Source organism: Lontra canadensis, unplaced genomic scaffold, assembly GCF_010015895.1.
Source record: "Lontra canadensis isolate GAN:19392208 unplaced genomic scaffold, GSC_riverotter_1.0 scaffold164, whole genome shotgun sequence".
Classification (NCBI taxonomy): domain Eukaryota; kingdom Metazoa; phylum Chordata; class Mammalia; order Carnivora; family Mustelidae; genus Lontra; species Lontra canadensis.
Window position 1 is genome coordinate 1120702 of NW_022631158.1, and position 15110 is coordinate 1135811.

Genomic DNA, 15110 nt, shown 5'->3' on the forward strand with positions numbered 1-15110 from the left:
ACTTTGTTAAATCCTCCTACTATGTGCCAGGAAGTGTACTGGCTTGTGTGAAAGCAAAAAGCATCAGTCACAGTCTCCATCTTCATAGATAGCACCATCTAAGGGAAAACCAGATATATACTTGAAGAACATATATTAGAATGTAATGTATAAAGTCTTTTGGAAGTCCAGAGGCAAGAGCAATGAATTCTGCCCACAGTTGGGTGGAGGAGTCAGAAAAGTCCTGATGGATAAGGGGTCACTAGAATTTGGTATTGAAGGATGAAGATAAACTCATTCCAGGTACAGAAGAATAAGGGAAAGACAGTCCAGAGAAAACCTATAAACAAAGACAAAGAGATGCCAAAGGACCTATTTGGAGGATAATGGGTACTTTGGAACAGCTCAAGCCAACAAAAGGTTTTGAGCAGAAGACCTGGGTTAGCTTTGCATCTTACAAAGGGGATTCTGATGGTAGTGCCGGGATGGGGTAGAAGGAGGCATCTGGGCCAAAGATGACCATTTGGAAATTCACCTGCTTAAGTAGACCAGGTGAGAGCAGTGGAAGACCTGACTAAAGCAAAGGCCATGGGGGAGAATGGAGGGAACTCCTGTCTGATGTAGACACTGGATGCTTTGGATAGATTTTTTAAAATCATATTTGAAAAATGAACTAAATGTGTGTATGGTTTCCATGCATGCAAAACACTGTCACCTTCATGATTTGATGTCAGTCATTCCCTAAACACTTTGAAGGAGGCAGAGAAATCATCTGATGATGCTATTTCATCTTATTTTATTCTTTATTTAATCCAAGGTTTCAAGTTTATTTTCATAAAATTGAACAAAAGACTTTCTTATTTTTTTCTCCATTCCTGTATTAATTTTGTTCTTGTATTTTCTTTTTTTCTTCCTTACTTTCTATTTTTAGGTGAAGTACAATTGACATATAATGTTATGTCAGCTTCAGGTGCACAACATTATGACGTGATGATTCTATACATCATGCAATGCTCACCACAAGTGGAGCTACCATCTCTCTCCATATAATGCTATTATACCACTGACTATATTCCCTATGCTGTACTTTTCATCCCTGTGCCTTAATTTACTATATAACTGAAAGTTAGTACCTATCATTTCCTTCACCTAAGGTCTCCTGTCCCCTCCCTACCTCTCTTCCCTCTGGCAACTGCCAGTTTGTTCTCTGTATTTATGAGTCTATTTCTCTCTTTGTTGTTTGTTGTCCATTTTTTTTATAGATGCCATATAGAAGTAAAATCATGTTTGTTTTTCTCTGACTAATTTTACTTAGCTTAACAGCCTCTAGGTCCATCCATGTTGTCACAAATGGCAAGATTTCATTCTTTTTATGATGGAGTAATATTCCATTGTGTGTATATGCATATGTGTATCTTCTATATCCATCAATTCACCAGTGGACACTTAGGTTGCTCCCATATAATGATACTATTTTAGAAAGAGATGCTCATAAGAAACTGAAACCAAAAAAAAAAAAGAAGGCGGGACGTTGTCCAAACCATGGGACCTTCCTCCTGGACAGACCCTAAGAGATACAAATAGGACCATGGATGCATGAGGAAGAGGGGATGCAGAAGTGTCAGGAAAACAGAGAGACAATCACAGAGAAGGTGAGATCAACTTCCCCTGGTCTTCCTATCAATACACAACCATGTGTTTGTGTTTCTGACCTGTAAACAAGGAGAAGAAAACCTGCCTTGACTACATTGTCCTTATATGCTGCCATCCCAGTCCTCCAAAACATTGTCCAAACTTGCTGTCTCCAAAGCCTCTCTTTTCATTCTCCCTTGAACCAATTCTAAAAGGGTTTTCCTCAACCCCTCTCCCCAACAATTCTTGTCAAAGTCATGAAAACTTCTCTCTATCCAGACTTAATGATTAATTCTCAGTCCTTGTTTCACCTCAACTACACTCAGCTTTGAACACAGCTGACCACTCCCATCCTTGGCTGCACTTTCTTCACCAGGTTCACAGGATGCCCACTGTCTTGGTTTCCTCCTGCCTTGTTGATTCCTCCTCCTCTGTCTCTCATGGGTTCTTCTACCCACAACTCCATGTGGGAATGGCCCAGGGCTCCGACAGGGGTCATCTTTTCTAGTGATGCTCACTTCCTGGGTGATCTCAGTCACTCACTGAGCTTTAAATTTCTTCTGTTTGCTGAAGACTGACAAATTTAAAGCTTTCTACCTTTAAACTCGATCTCTCACCTGAAGTTCAGGCCCATATATTTAGCTTCCCACTCAACACCACTTCATTTTTCTAAGTAAATATCCCAAACTCAATGTATCAAAAACTAAAATTCTAATATCCACACTCCTCCAAAAATGTGTTTCACTCTCAGATATCCCTACTCTTCCAGCTGCTCAACAAGATTTCCAGGAGCCATCTTTGGCTTTTCTCACGTACTTCACACCTGATCTAGCATCTGTTTCCGTGTGTTCTACCTTCAAAATGCATCCATAATCTAACCACTGCCCACCAGTCCCCCTGATATTACCCTATTCTAAGCATCCATCATTTCATCCCCAGATGACTGCATGTGCAGTCCTGACACACACAAAAAAGTTAAAGTCCTAACCCCCCAGTACCTCTGAATGTGACTTTATTTGGAAATAGGGTCATTGTAGGTGTAATCAAGTTAAGAAAAAGCCATTTAGGAGGGAGCTTAATTTGATAGGATTGAACAGACACACCCAGAGAGAAGGTAACGTGGAGACACATAGCGGCGAGGACAGCCATGTGAAAATGGAGGCAGAGATGGCGTCAGGCAGCCACAAGCCATAGACCTGGAGCTACCAGAAGATACACAAAGGATCCTACCCTAGTGGCTACAAACAGAACATGATCCAGCCAGCAGCTTGAATTTAGACCTCCAGCCTTCTGACCTGTAGGAGAAGAAAGTATCTGTTGTGTTAAGCCAGCCAGTTTGTGATGTTTTGTTACAGCAGCTCTAGGAAACAAATACACTGCAACAGCCTCCCAACTGTTCTCCCTGCTTCCACTCTTATCCTAAACTTATTCCCAACAGAACAGTGCAAATAATCTTCTAAATATAAATCATACCCTGTCATGTCTCTACTCAAAGCCCTCACCTGGCTCTCTACCTTACTCAGAAGACAATCAAAGTCCTCATAATGTAATTATCTATGAAGCTCCACATGTCCCCATTACCTATGACCTCACCTTTTACTACTGTCTCTCTCCTGTACTCCCATCCGGCCACCTTCCTGTTCTTCAAACATGTCAGGCATTTTCACATGTTAGCGTCTATGCTCTAGCAGTTTCCTGGAAGACAATTTCCCAGATATTCACATCCTTCAAACCTTGGCATCAATGTCAAGGACACATTTAGTGTCTCCTTAAAATCTCCCCCACCCCCTGACACCCCAACCATCCTCATTAATACTGTAATCTTCCCTGCCCTCATAAATCCAAATTTCCTTCATCCTGATCTGCCTCTTCGTTTATGCCATAGCCCTTACTGTCTCCTATCATACTTTATAATTTTCTTATCTACTTTATTCATCTTTATTGTCTACCTCAACCCACTAGAATGTAAGTTTCAAGGGGCAGATGTTTTTGTTGCATTTGTTCACTGTTTTATCCTAAGCATCTCAAACAGTACATAGCACATATTAGAATTTAATAATTATTGGTTGAAGTATCAAATAAATTTTTTGCTTTATCATTTTTTCCTAGAGATAATCCTAGGTTAAACATTGACTGAAACAGTGGTGTGCATGTGTGTGAGCATGTTAGCATGTGTGTGTGTGTGTGTGTGTGTGTGTGTGTGTGTGTGTGTGTGTTGAGGAAGGGATACAAGTTGGAATTGGGTTTAAATCCCAATCCTGCAATTTCTAATGGGAAACTAAAGTGGGGGCACATCAAATGCTTCAATTCCATCATCATAGAACAAACCCAATTTAATATATATTCCAATATAATAAAATAATTCTTACATCGCAGAGTTGGAAAGAATAAATTTGAAAGTATATTCAAGTGTTCTGGTACACTAGAAAATACACTAAGAATACTGCAATTAGTAGCATTTTGTGTGTTCTGGTTTTTTTCTTCATAGTTCTATTTTTTGTCAACATTCTCTGATTAACCTAGGAATTCAGTTCACCAGGAAGACATGGTATGGGAGAAACAGCATCTGGTTTAGCACTGGGCCCTTGTTTTGGCTTGTGGACAGCAGCATATAAAGCCCCTTGCCATAAGGGAGGGCCTTGAGGTGCCTGCAGGGCAAGCTAGCTAACTAGACAATATCATATTGGCCTGGGATTCCTCTGGCTTTACCTCTGACGTGCACAGCACAATTATCTTTATCCTTCTATTTTTTTATAGCACTTTTGACTCACTGGAAATGTACCTAAGCCAACTATCTCTCCTTGTGCTTTTTACTGAGCTCCAAATTCAGATGTTCAGTCTAAAGAAATCTTGGCTGAGGTGAAAAATTCCTTTAAACTCATGTGTTCTGAACATTAACTTGCTCAACAATATTCTTGCCAGCCAAAGGAGAAAGTCATACTGATAAGGAAGAGCAGGACCAAAGAGTTCCAAACCCAGAGTTACGACTCTGGTACAGTGCTCTTCCTAACGAGGTATGAAAACCTCAGATAATTTGTCCTCTTAACTTAGGTATCTTTGATCTTATTTGTAAGTGGCGGAAGAAAGCTATGTTCATTTTCTCTAAACCTTGAGATTGCCACGCTGATGGTAAAAACCATCTTTGGATTTAGAGTCTTGGCAGAGTCCACACATATAGGGTTCAGGGATATGGGTGGAGCAGGAAGAACTGCAAGAATGTGGTATGGGCAAGCAGCTCGAGTGACCATCCAGCTCTGAGCTGGATGACGTCCTGCTCTAAAAGGTAGTTCCTTCTTTTGCAAAACAGAAAAATAGCACCCACCCCATTACATAAGGATTAAATCATGTCATACACATGCCGTATTCACTATAGGGTTTTAACACATAACAGAAGCCTCCTGAATGGTAGCAATTATTATAACTGAAATAACCTTGAAGTCACATTGTAATCACCATTCACCATAAGAGCCATTTTAACTAGAAGAGATAAAGTAGTTGGACTTATTTTTTTTTTTTTAAGAAATGAGTCTTGTATTAGGCCTGAAGTTTGTATAGAATTTTCACAATTAGAGGTGGACACAGCTGTGTGAGGGGATTTTGTCTTCTGCCATGCTGTGGAGCAAAGCTTGTTCCACTCCCATTCAGCTGTGCAGGTTGAATTGACCAAAGCAATCGTTATAGAGAAGCCTAGTCCCCTACGGGTGGGGCAGGAACTTGTGAGGAAGTATTATACACCGCTAAACCAGGCCCCGGACATGCCTCACAGATTTTATGGAAAGAACTCTTCTTATGTCCGTGGGGGGTTGGATTCAAATGGAAATTCAGCAGATGCAGTTTATGGACAGAAAAAAATTCATAAGAAATGATGTCACAAAACTTTCCCAATTGTCACACTAAGAAGTGTAATCCTCATGCCATCTCAGAATGATGGTGTGGTGGTCCAGGTGATGGGGTTGCTCTCTAAAAACAACCAGGTTTTTAGGAGATTCATGAAGACATTTGCCCTTGGTCCTAAGGGCTCTGTTGCAAATAAGTTCTACATTCATATCTCCAGATACCAAGATGAGGTCTTTGATGGCTTTGTCACTGAGCCTCAGGAGGAATCTGAAGGAGAGGGAGAGAAACCTGAAGAAAGACAGAAGACATCTGAGATGGTACTTGATGATTCTGGAACTTTCTATGATCAGAACTGTCAGAATGACTTGGAAGAACATTTAGAGGAACCTGTTGCTGAACCAGAACGAGAGCAAGAACCTATCTTTGAAATCCAACAGGAAAATCTGAGCCAGTATTAGAAGAAACTACTCCTGAGGATATGCAGAAGAGTTCTTCCCCAGCACCTATGAACATAGATCATACCATACAGGAGGACTTAAGGACATTTTCTTGGGAATTGGTGACCTTCCATCCAATGGAGCTATTCCAGTTACTGGGATACCACTTCATGTTGTTCAAGTACCAGCTTCATAGTCTTGAACGGAGTCTAAATCTGAATCTCAAATTCCACTGCTGAGGCCTCAGAAGGATCAAAGAATGTGAGAACAACAAGATAATACTCCTCCCCAGAGGGGCCCTAGACCCATCCATGAGGCTGGTAAGCAAGGTGATGCTGAACACCAAAGAACAGTGAAACACCCTGATAGTCACCAACCTGCCCCGTGAGGTGGACAAATTGAAACTTCAAGATTTTTTTTCAAAGTTATAGGAATGTGGTAGAACTCTGCATTAACAGTGGCAGGAAATTACCCAGTCTGGGGTTTGTTGTATTTGACGATTATAAGCCCCTCAGCCACAGGCCTATCATGTTCAAAGGTGAGTTCCATCTGAATGTGGAAGAGAAGACCCAGGAAGGAGACCATCAAGACAACTGCCAGTGAGGACCTAGAGGCCCTGGAGGTTGGCTGGATGGTGGACTGAGCAGCCCTCTCCATGGAGGCATGGTGTAGAAACCAGGATTTGGAGTGGGAAGGGCAATTATTCCAAGGCAGGGAACTGCTCCTCGCTGGTCTTCAGGCAGCAGGACAACTCTTCCAGCTTCTGCAGAATGGTGAATTTCTTACACCAATGTTTGGTGTCCTAGAGTATGACCCTGGTCTACAATAAACTGCTCAAGATTGTACAATTTTACTTTTGGTGTTAATGATGTATGCTCCCTCTCTCTCCCTTCCTTCTCCTCAGCTTTTAGCCCTTCACTTCCAATTTTGTGCAATGATATTTGAGGAAAAACAGATTTTTAAATATTGAAGGACTGAATTTCCTTGATTCACTTTAGCATATTCAGACTGGAGGGGTTTTTTGTTTGTTTGTTTTGTTTTGTTTTGTTTTGTTTTGTTTTGTTTTTTAACAGCCATTTCCCAAAGGAAGGTGTCTTGCTTTTTACTTACATTTGGTATGCTTCATTCACTTGAATATTTCTACTTTCTATGTGTTTCAAAAGTCTGTGAGAAACACAAGATTTGATAAACATCTTCATAGCAGGAAAGAAAAGAATTTTCACAAGTAGAAAGAAAGAATAATGGCCCTTTATGTGGGAGAATGATCAAGAACAATGCTGAGAAGGTAAAAAGGAGCATAGGGTCTTTTGGAACGAAAAGTACAAAATCAAATGATTTGGTGGCAAATGATAGACTCATTAGAAAATAATCAGATAGTGAGGTAGATATTTGTTGCTATTGCCCATCCAGCTGCCATCTGTACCCCTTAATCAAGTAAAAGAACCCTCTTCGTTTGTGAAAAATCCATCTCATGCTACTCAGGAAGGAATGACGCCTCCCTCCAATTACACAGGAATTACCAAGTACAAAAATGAGCAATCAACTATTACAAAACACCTAAAGAAACTAAAATCATTGAAGAGGCAACATGTTCCTCAAATTGAGGAACTAAATACTTGAAGAGGCAAAATAAATAAAACAAGACAAAGCAATCATTAGAAGAAATGTAAATATCTTCAGAGAGCTATGGCAGGATTTTACATTCATAACAAATCAACTTCAAAGAAATTGGAGATTAATAGTTTAAAAAGGAAAGAAGAAGGCTACGTAGAGAGTTAAAGAGGGGATTTAGCAGATTAGATCATTAAGTGAGAAATGTTTTAAAACACAATACAAAAGATGGAACAGATGACATAAAAGTGGGGACATCAATCACATGAGGCAAATTTGAATGGAGCTTTAGAAAGAATTTCTACTGGGTTTAGACTGTTGGAAAGAATGAAATCCAGAGCTGTCCACTGTTGTATGAAAGATAAAGCCAAGCAAATAAAGGGAGAACTGAGCAATAAGGAAGGATAACACTAGAATTCCACTTCTGGCCATGCTGGAGAAAGAAGGACTGGACTTATCCTCCACACAATACAATAGCGAATGGGACAGAATATATGAAATAGCAGTCTTGAGACACTGGAGAGTAGGCAAAGCAGATCTTGTATCTCTACAAGACAGAAGACCAACTAGAGGATTTTCCAGATTGCCACACAGAAAGGAGAAACCCAAACAAAGAGCCAGAGGTGAGAGTCCAAGGAGGCCAAGTCAATGAGATGTGATGAAATGGAATATCCAGAAGAAGAAAGATGCATGGAAAGAGATCTTGGTAGAAAAATCCCCTTGAAACTTTGGGTAAGTACTGATCTATGTATGAGTGAAAGGAAACTTCCCAAGATTAAGAAAAAGACAATGAAAAAGTGCAGCTGGACAATTTCCACACCTTACATAGGGCAGGGATTCATTCATGTCCCCAAAAGCAAAATTAAATGACTTCATAATACAAGGAGCCTCAGGCAAAGCCCTCAGAAGATTGTGGCTTCAGTCATGATGTGAAATTCTCCCTAGACCAAAGGCAACTCTGTGCATGCCTTAACAAAAATTAAAAGTAACTTTAAAACGATTCAACTGATCCCAAATAACTTAAGCAAATGTCATAATGCCTTCCAACTCTACTTAAAAAAGAATACAACACAACTTCAGCACATGATGAAATAAAATTCCCAATGTCAGGTAAAAACTTACCAGGCAAGAAAGAGCAAGAAAATGTGACCATAAGCAGAAGAAAATTAATCAATAGGGGGGGAAAAGATCCTTAATGACAGAATCAATGGAATTGATGGACATTAAAACAGCGGTTTTAAATATACTCTATAAGAGGGTTGGCAAACTTTCTATAATGGGCCCGATAGTATATGTTACGGGATTTGAAGGCCGGATGATCTCTCTTTCACTACTGCTCATTTGGCCACTATAGAACACGAGCAGCCATCGACAAGTCACAAATGTTCACTCCAAAAACCGGAAACAACCCAGAAAACCATCAGTTGGCAGATGGATAAACAAACTGGGGTACATCCACCATTAGAACACTAGTCAGCAATAAAATGAATAAGCCATTTCAATAACACAATAAAAGGGATGAATCCTAGGAGTATTTTGCTAAGTGGAAAAAAAAAAACCAGTCTCAAAATGTTTCATACTATATGATTGCTTATAAAAAAAATTCTAAAAAAGGCAAGACTCTAGTGACAAAAAGCATTATCGATGGTTGCCAGGGACCAGGGGTTGGAAAGAGGGGACTGACTGCCAAGAAGTGTGAGGGACCTTTCTGGGGTCATGAAAACATTCTATATCATGATCGCAGTGATGGTAACAAAAACTCTTCACATTTTTCAAAACTCATTAACTACATATTTGAAAGGGTATTTTTTTTAATAAAAGTAGATTTTTTTCTAAAAAAGTCAACTATAGAGATCTTAGAAATGAACAGGTTAAGAATTGAAGTATTAAACTGAGCTTCGTAATTGGGTGAATAACCCAATGTGCACACCTGAAGAGTGAATCAGCATGCTGGTAGAATACCATGAAATTCTCCCCCAAAAGTGCATAATGTTCAAAGACTGGAAAGGATGGTATAACTAGGAAATGTGCGGTGTAGACCTAAAAATTCCATTTTTTAAATGTGTATTTAAACGCATGTATATGAATGCTAGTGTAGGGACAGTTCGGAAGGACGTATGCCCAAATGTTCAAGTGGAAATGAGAAGTAGAGGAGAGAGAGTTTCCACATTTTGCTCCATTTGTTTTAATTAGTCATTCTTTTCCCTACTGTATTCTAGAACTCACAGGAAACAACAGCAAAGAAAATCAAAGTACCAACTTATTAGCAGGGCTATACCTCCAAGTCATAGTTCTGATAATGGACCGAAGTTCAAAGCCTAAAGATGGGTTTGAAAGGCCTCCTCCTCTCCCTGAACCCAAAACCAGATTTCCAATTAGCCGCAAGTATAGGAGGCCAAGGAGATGGGAGTGCTTGAGATTACTGAAGGAATAAAAGGGAGAGAGCTTTCAATGCCAGGCTCTTCTCTTATAGTCTTGGCCCTATGGGAAAAAAAAAATGTAAAGGGCATTTGGAAGAAGAAAATGACAGAGAGACAGACAGACAGACAGACAGACTTGGTTCTTAGGTTAAGAGCAGCTGGGGCAGGGAGCAGGGGAAGTAGAGAAGAAAACCCTGTGCCTGACCCCTGGTACCTCTTCCCAAGAGTGTTTCCCAGGAACAACCTTAGAATCAGACTAGTGTCTTCTGCCCTGGGTGAGGGATAAGAAAGAAAATGTGAAGCATTTCCCTTGGATCAGAAGAATAGTTAAGAGCTTGTCTCCTCCTCCATTCTATACTCCCATGCTGGATTGGCTACCATTCCACAGAGCACTATGCAAAGTGAAAATGCAGGACCTCTCATTCAAAACTTGCTGAGAATTTCAAAATGGTAACAGCAGAGCGTTTAACCCAGTCCAGGGCCCTCTGAGTGCCAGGCTCTGTGAGATTGTGTACTCATGAAGGCGACCCTGCCCCATCGTATGTCAGTCTTTGAAAACGCTGTGCTTTAGGCACAGCCTTCAGCCAACAGGATGTAGCTGGAGGAGAGAGATTGAGACCATTAGGGGATCTGGGGCACACTTTGCTGACCCTTCTTCTCCTCTATATCTGTATCAGTCAGGGTCTCAGCAGAAATAGATGGCATGCTCAAAAAGGGGTGGGTTAAGGAAGTTAGATAAGGGAACTTTACATTAAAATGTGGCAGAATTCAGAGAGGATGGAAAGCCATACATTTCCCAAGTGAAATAGCAAGGGGAAGGTGTGGCCCCTAGAACTCTGTTGGAGCAAGGGAAGGCCTGCAGCCCTCCGTGAAGGGATAAACCTCTAGAATGAGAGGAGGTGCTGGGGAGGTGGGTCAGAAGAAAAATATCCCAACCCTTCTCACCTCTTGCCCCTGGATCTCCTGCCAGGGCTTCCCACTAGTGGAAGCGGAAGCCAGAGGGTCAGGCAGTTGGATAATACTGCCCATGGAGGTCTGCCTCCAGGGCACAAGACTGAAGTTCTGGTAAAGGATTCTGGAGGTACAGATGGAAAGTGCAGCCTGGAACTAGGGAGACAGGAGAGAGAAGGCAGCCCACAGAGCCTCCTGAGAAGAGCTGGAAAAAATTATCAAGGTCACTTCCAGCCCACAGTAGTCAACATATTCTCTTTCCCTTATCCAATTAGACCCAGTATCCAACTTAGCGCACCAGGAGGGTTACACAGTGAGCACCTAATGGCACCAGAGACTAAATAATATAATGCCAGCCATGTAAAAATGCCCCAGATTTAGACCATGCAATCGCTTTCCCAGAAATAAGAAAGTCAAAGCCTAGAATATAAAATATGTGAGGAGAGGGAAAGGTGCCCTAGGGACAGTCATCTGAGAAAGCGTGAATATAGGGGATCTCCCTGATGAGCATGACCTCTTTAAGGAATATTTAAGATGCAGTGATGGCAGAGATTCCCCGTAGGTGATTTCAGAGAAGAGCAGTCAATTAAGCAATTCCAGGGGCTTGGGATCATTCTGTATCCCATAAACACAGTCAACGCTCCCCTACGTAGTAACAGTCTGTGCTGAAAAATCTAAAGCAATTACTTTTGTCCTCCCAGCCTTTCGAGCACCTACTTCAATCAGAAGAAAGGTTAAAACAAGTGCTAAAAATGCCCCTTTGTCACCATGAGGGCAGTGCTGTGTTTGATGGAAGTGTTCGTGATTCCTTTAAGCCTTTTGCTGGCCAAGTGACAAAGGTGGTCAATTGGGACACTCAAAAACAGCAATTGCCCAAAGAACTGGGAACAGGAACATTTGAAATCAATATCCCTTGAAAAATAAAGTGCAGCTCATTGCGTTCCTATTATAATTTTGCTTTGCCTCTGCTTTAGCCCGGAAACAGTAATGACGGTTGAAAACCATTTATTTACTCATTCTTTCCCTCACGGCATTTTGTTGTGTTGCATTCATTTTGCTGTCTTTTCATCTCTAGCTATATGTGGGACACTTTGATAATAAAAGTCAAGGGAAAACATTTCACTGTAATGTCATCCTCTAGCTGTGTGACCTCAGGCAAGCCAATCCACAGAAAAATAGCCTTTAGAAGCTGAAATGAGTTTTAGCACCATCTGCAAACACTCACCATATGGACGGGACATATAGGGTTAGAGAATAGCAGAGTCTCCAAGAAAGTGAGGATAAGAGCTTTATCCTCACAATATCCTCTCTAGAACCACCCCCTCTTCAGAATTGCACAAATATTTGTTGTTGCGTATTTTTTTTTCACTCTGAAATTTCATTACTTCATCCTGAGCTCAGTCTGCTTCCACATCACACTACTGCTCAGTAGACCTTATTAGGAGACCCATGTCATTTCATTACCCCCAGTGTGCCACAAATGGTAGGTATGACTTCTCATGAATTATTTAAATTTTCGGTCTTGGTTTCTTTATATGTCAAGTGAAATATAAATAGGATAATGTGGGTAAAGTATTTGCAAAGTGCTTGGCCCACAGGAGTATTCAACAAATGGTAGCTTGTGTTGTTGGTGGTGGTACTGATAGTGGTGATGGTGGTGGTGTGGGATGGTGGAGATAGTCCACAGTGTCATCTTTCCGATTCCTATATTAGGATGCTAACCCTATCTATTAGAAGGAATGTTAGGAAAAGAGTCTTGAGGTGGAATTATGGTACTACCTATGATAACCAATAATGATAACAATAATTGATAAACTCAGTTACTGAATATCCTCACAGCTCTAATAAGTCAGTGTGAGAGGATAGCACAGACACATGTACACACACATATGTACACACAGAGTGGATACTCAAGAAATGCTTGTGGAATGAACAAATGCCATGGGACTGAGTGTTCACAGGACCTTGACAAAGTAAGATGGCGTGCCAGCTCACTGTAGAGGACAAGGCATTCACTGTGATCAGGTCGCCCTCTAACACAAATCATGAGTGTGAAGAATTCACATGCAGAGGCAGAAGTAGATATCAAAACCTTGGGATAACACGGTATCATGTTTATTTCTACCACGGGTGCTGTTGGTAAACATCCACGGTGGTGGGGGGTGGGAATCAGAAACAATGTGGTTGAAGACAAGACATTGAGGAGAAAATGATGCATTTTCCCTCTTGAAAATTAACAACAATTTGCTCTGTGGTAGGTTCTTGCACTGGTAATATTTAGAAGGGGCAAATTACACAGAAAATACAATCGTTTAGGGGGGGAATTTAAATGGTGATTACTACTTCCAAAATTCAATGTAGTTGTATTCAGCGCCTCCTCTACTACCTTGAATAAAATTCACATATACATACAGACACATGCATGCACACACATCAAGTACCATCCTAACTGAAGGAGTCCAGCAACATGGTCCCAGCTTCTTTCCTGGATTGAGAGATCAGACTTTTCCTTGAGAGGCCAGACCGCACCTATTCCTCCGTTTCTCCCAAACATTCCTTCTCAGCCACTTACTACTCTGTATATACTCCCCCTGGTGCTCTCCCCTCTTTCTAGAGCATCAACTATCACCCACCTGCTGATTGCTGGCACATCTATAATTTCAGTCAAGACCTATCTCTTGCACAGCAATCCATCTAATGGTGGCGTGAACATTTTCACTGAGACGCCCTGCCGTCATGCCAGACACTGCTCCCACTGCCAAGGACATCCTACTTCTCCTCTTACATCTTCACATTCTACATCTGTTTGAGCAACGCCATCCTCCCGGTCACTCAAGTCTGGGTCATTTCTACCTAGTTCATTCTCTTTGCTACTGTGGCTCTGTCACATGCCCACCAGGTCATTTCACTCCCAGGGACATTTCTAGTACAACATTTAATGCGTTGACCTATAATTATTCATTTGTACGGTTTTCTCCCTCATGGGTCTCTGAGCTTTTCAAAGGTAGAAAGTTAAGCATGCAATAAGCACTTGATGGGTGATTGCTAAATACACTGCAGGATTTTACCAAGTCTGAGTTGACCTATGTAACCCTGATGTAGAGCATTCTGGGTTGCAGGATACCTTCCTGCGGCCATTCCTTTCATCTGCTTGACTATAGAGAGCAAGGTTTTGAAACCTCCTCTCTGGGCTCAGTTACTCACCAGAATCCGGGCACCTCTTAGACCAGCCATACCATGCTGAGTGTACAATAACCCCCAGCAGTTTGACCCCAGACAGAATCCTAAGAAACATAAAACCTCAGGGAGGAAGGTGAGATCTGAGCAGTGTTTTGTTAATCCAGAGATGGTAGAGTTGAAAAGAACAAAATATATATAGTCTATTTGTGAAATACTATTCTCCTTAAAAGTAGATTTAGCTGAGTAATCGTAGGGACTGGCAGTTGATTTATATTCCTGTTAAGATGCAAATGTATAATTTGATCCAAGATGCATAATCTCACTGTCTCCTGTCTCAATATCACCATCTAATAAAGGGAACAATCTGCATATGACGTGACCTAGTACTTCTTGTCACGTAGTTTATTTTCTTCTTACAAGACCAAGACCAGCATCAACCTTGAAAAAGATCCCAGCTCTTCTATGAGTGAGAAGCTGATGGAGAAATGTTGGGGAAAATGCTTGTTTGCATCATGTAGGACATGTCTATCCTACGGACGCGTTCATTAGCTTTACTGTGAGGGTCATTTCACAATGGACATATATCAAAATAGCACAGTGCAAACCTGAAATATATACAACTTTCATTTATCAATTTTACCTCAATGAAGCCAGGAAAAAAAAAATATATCCTAGGAGAGCTTCATTTTAAGGGAGAGGAATATATATTGCTAATGGGAGAGATGTGATTAGGTCTAAGATAAATCTCCCAACTCAAATAATATTAAGCAAAGAAAAAATAGAATGCAAAATCATATGTGCGTTCTAATGGTATTTATGCAAAAAGTTTCTATACAATTTAAGTAAACATTGAAAGAAATCAGGGAGTAAAATACACTTTAAGAGTATGGGTAGTGGGATTATATAGGAAATTTTCTTTAATGTCATAAATGCTAATGTTAACATTTTTAAGGTGAGAGTGTAATTTTAACATTTAAATATATTAATCCACTTTCCCTATTTGTTAACTACAATTCAAATGCCAGCTTGCATCTCTTCAGTGACATTACTTGAGGTTTTCAAG

The 15110-nt window shown here is 40.7% G+C and overlaps 1 pseudogene; it reads left to right on the forward strand.

Moving 5' to 3' along the window:
- The window catches only part of LOC116859851, a 74293-nt pseudogene extending 67631 nt beyond the window's left edge, over window positions 1–6662 (forward strand).
- Window positions 6663–15110: the final 8448 nt, after the last annotated feature.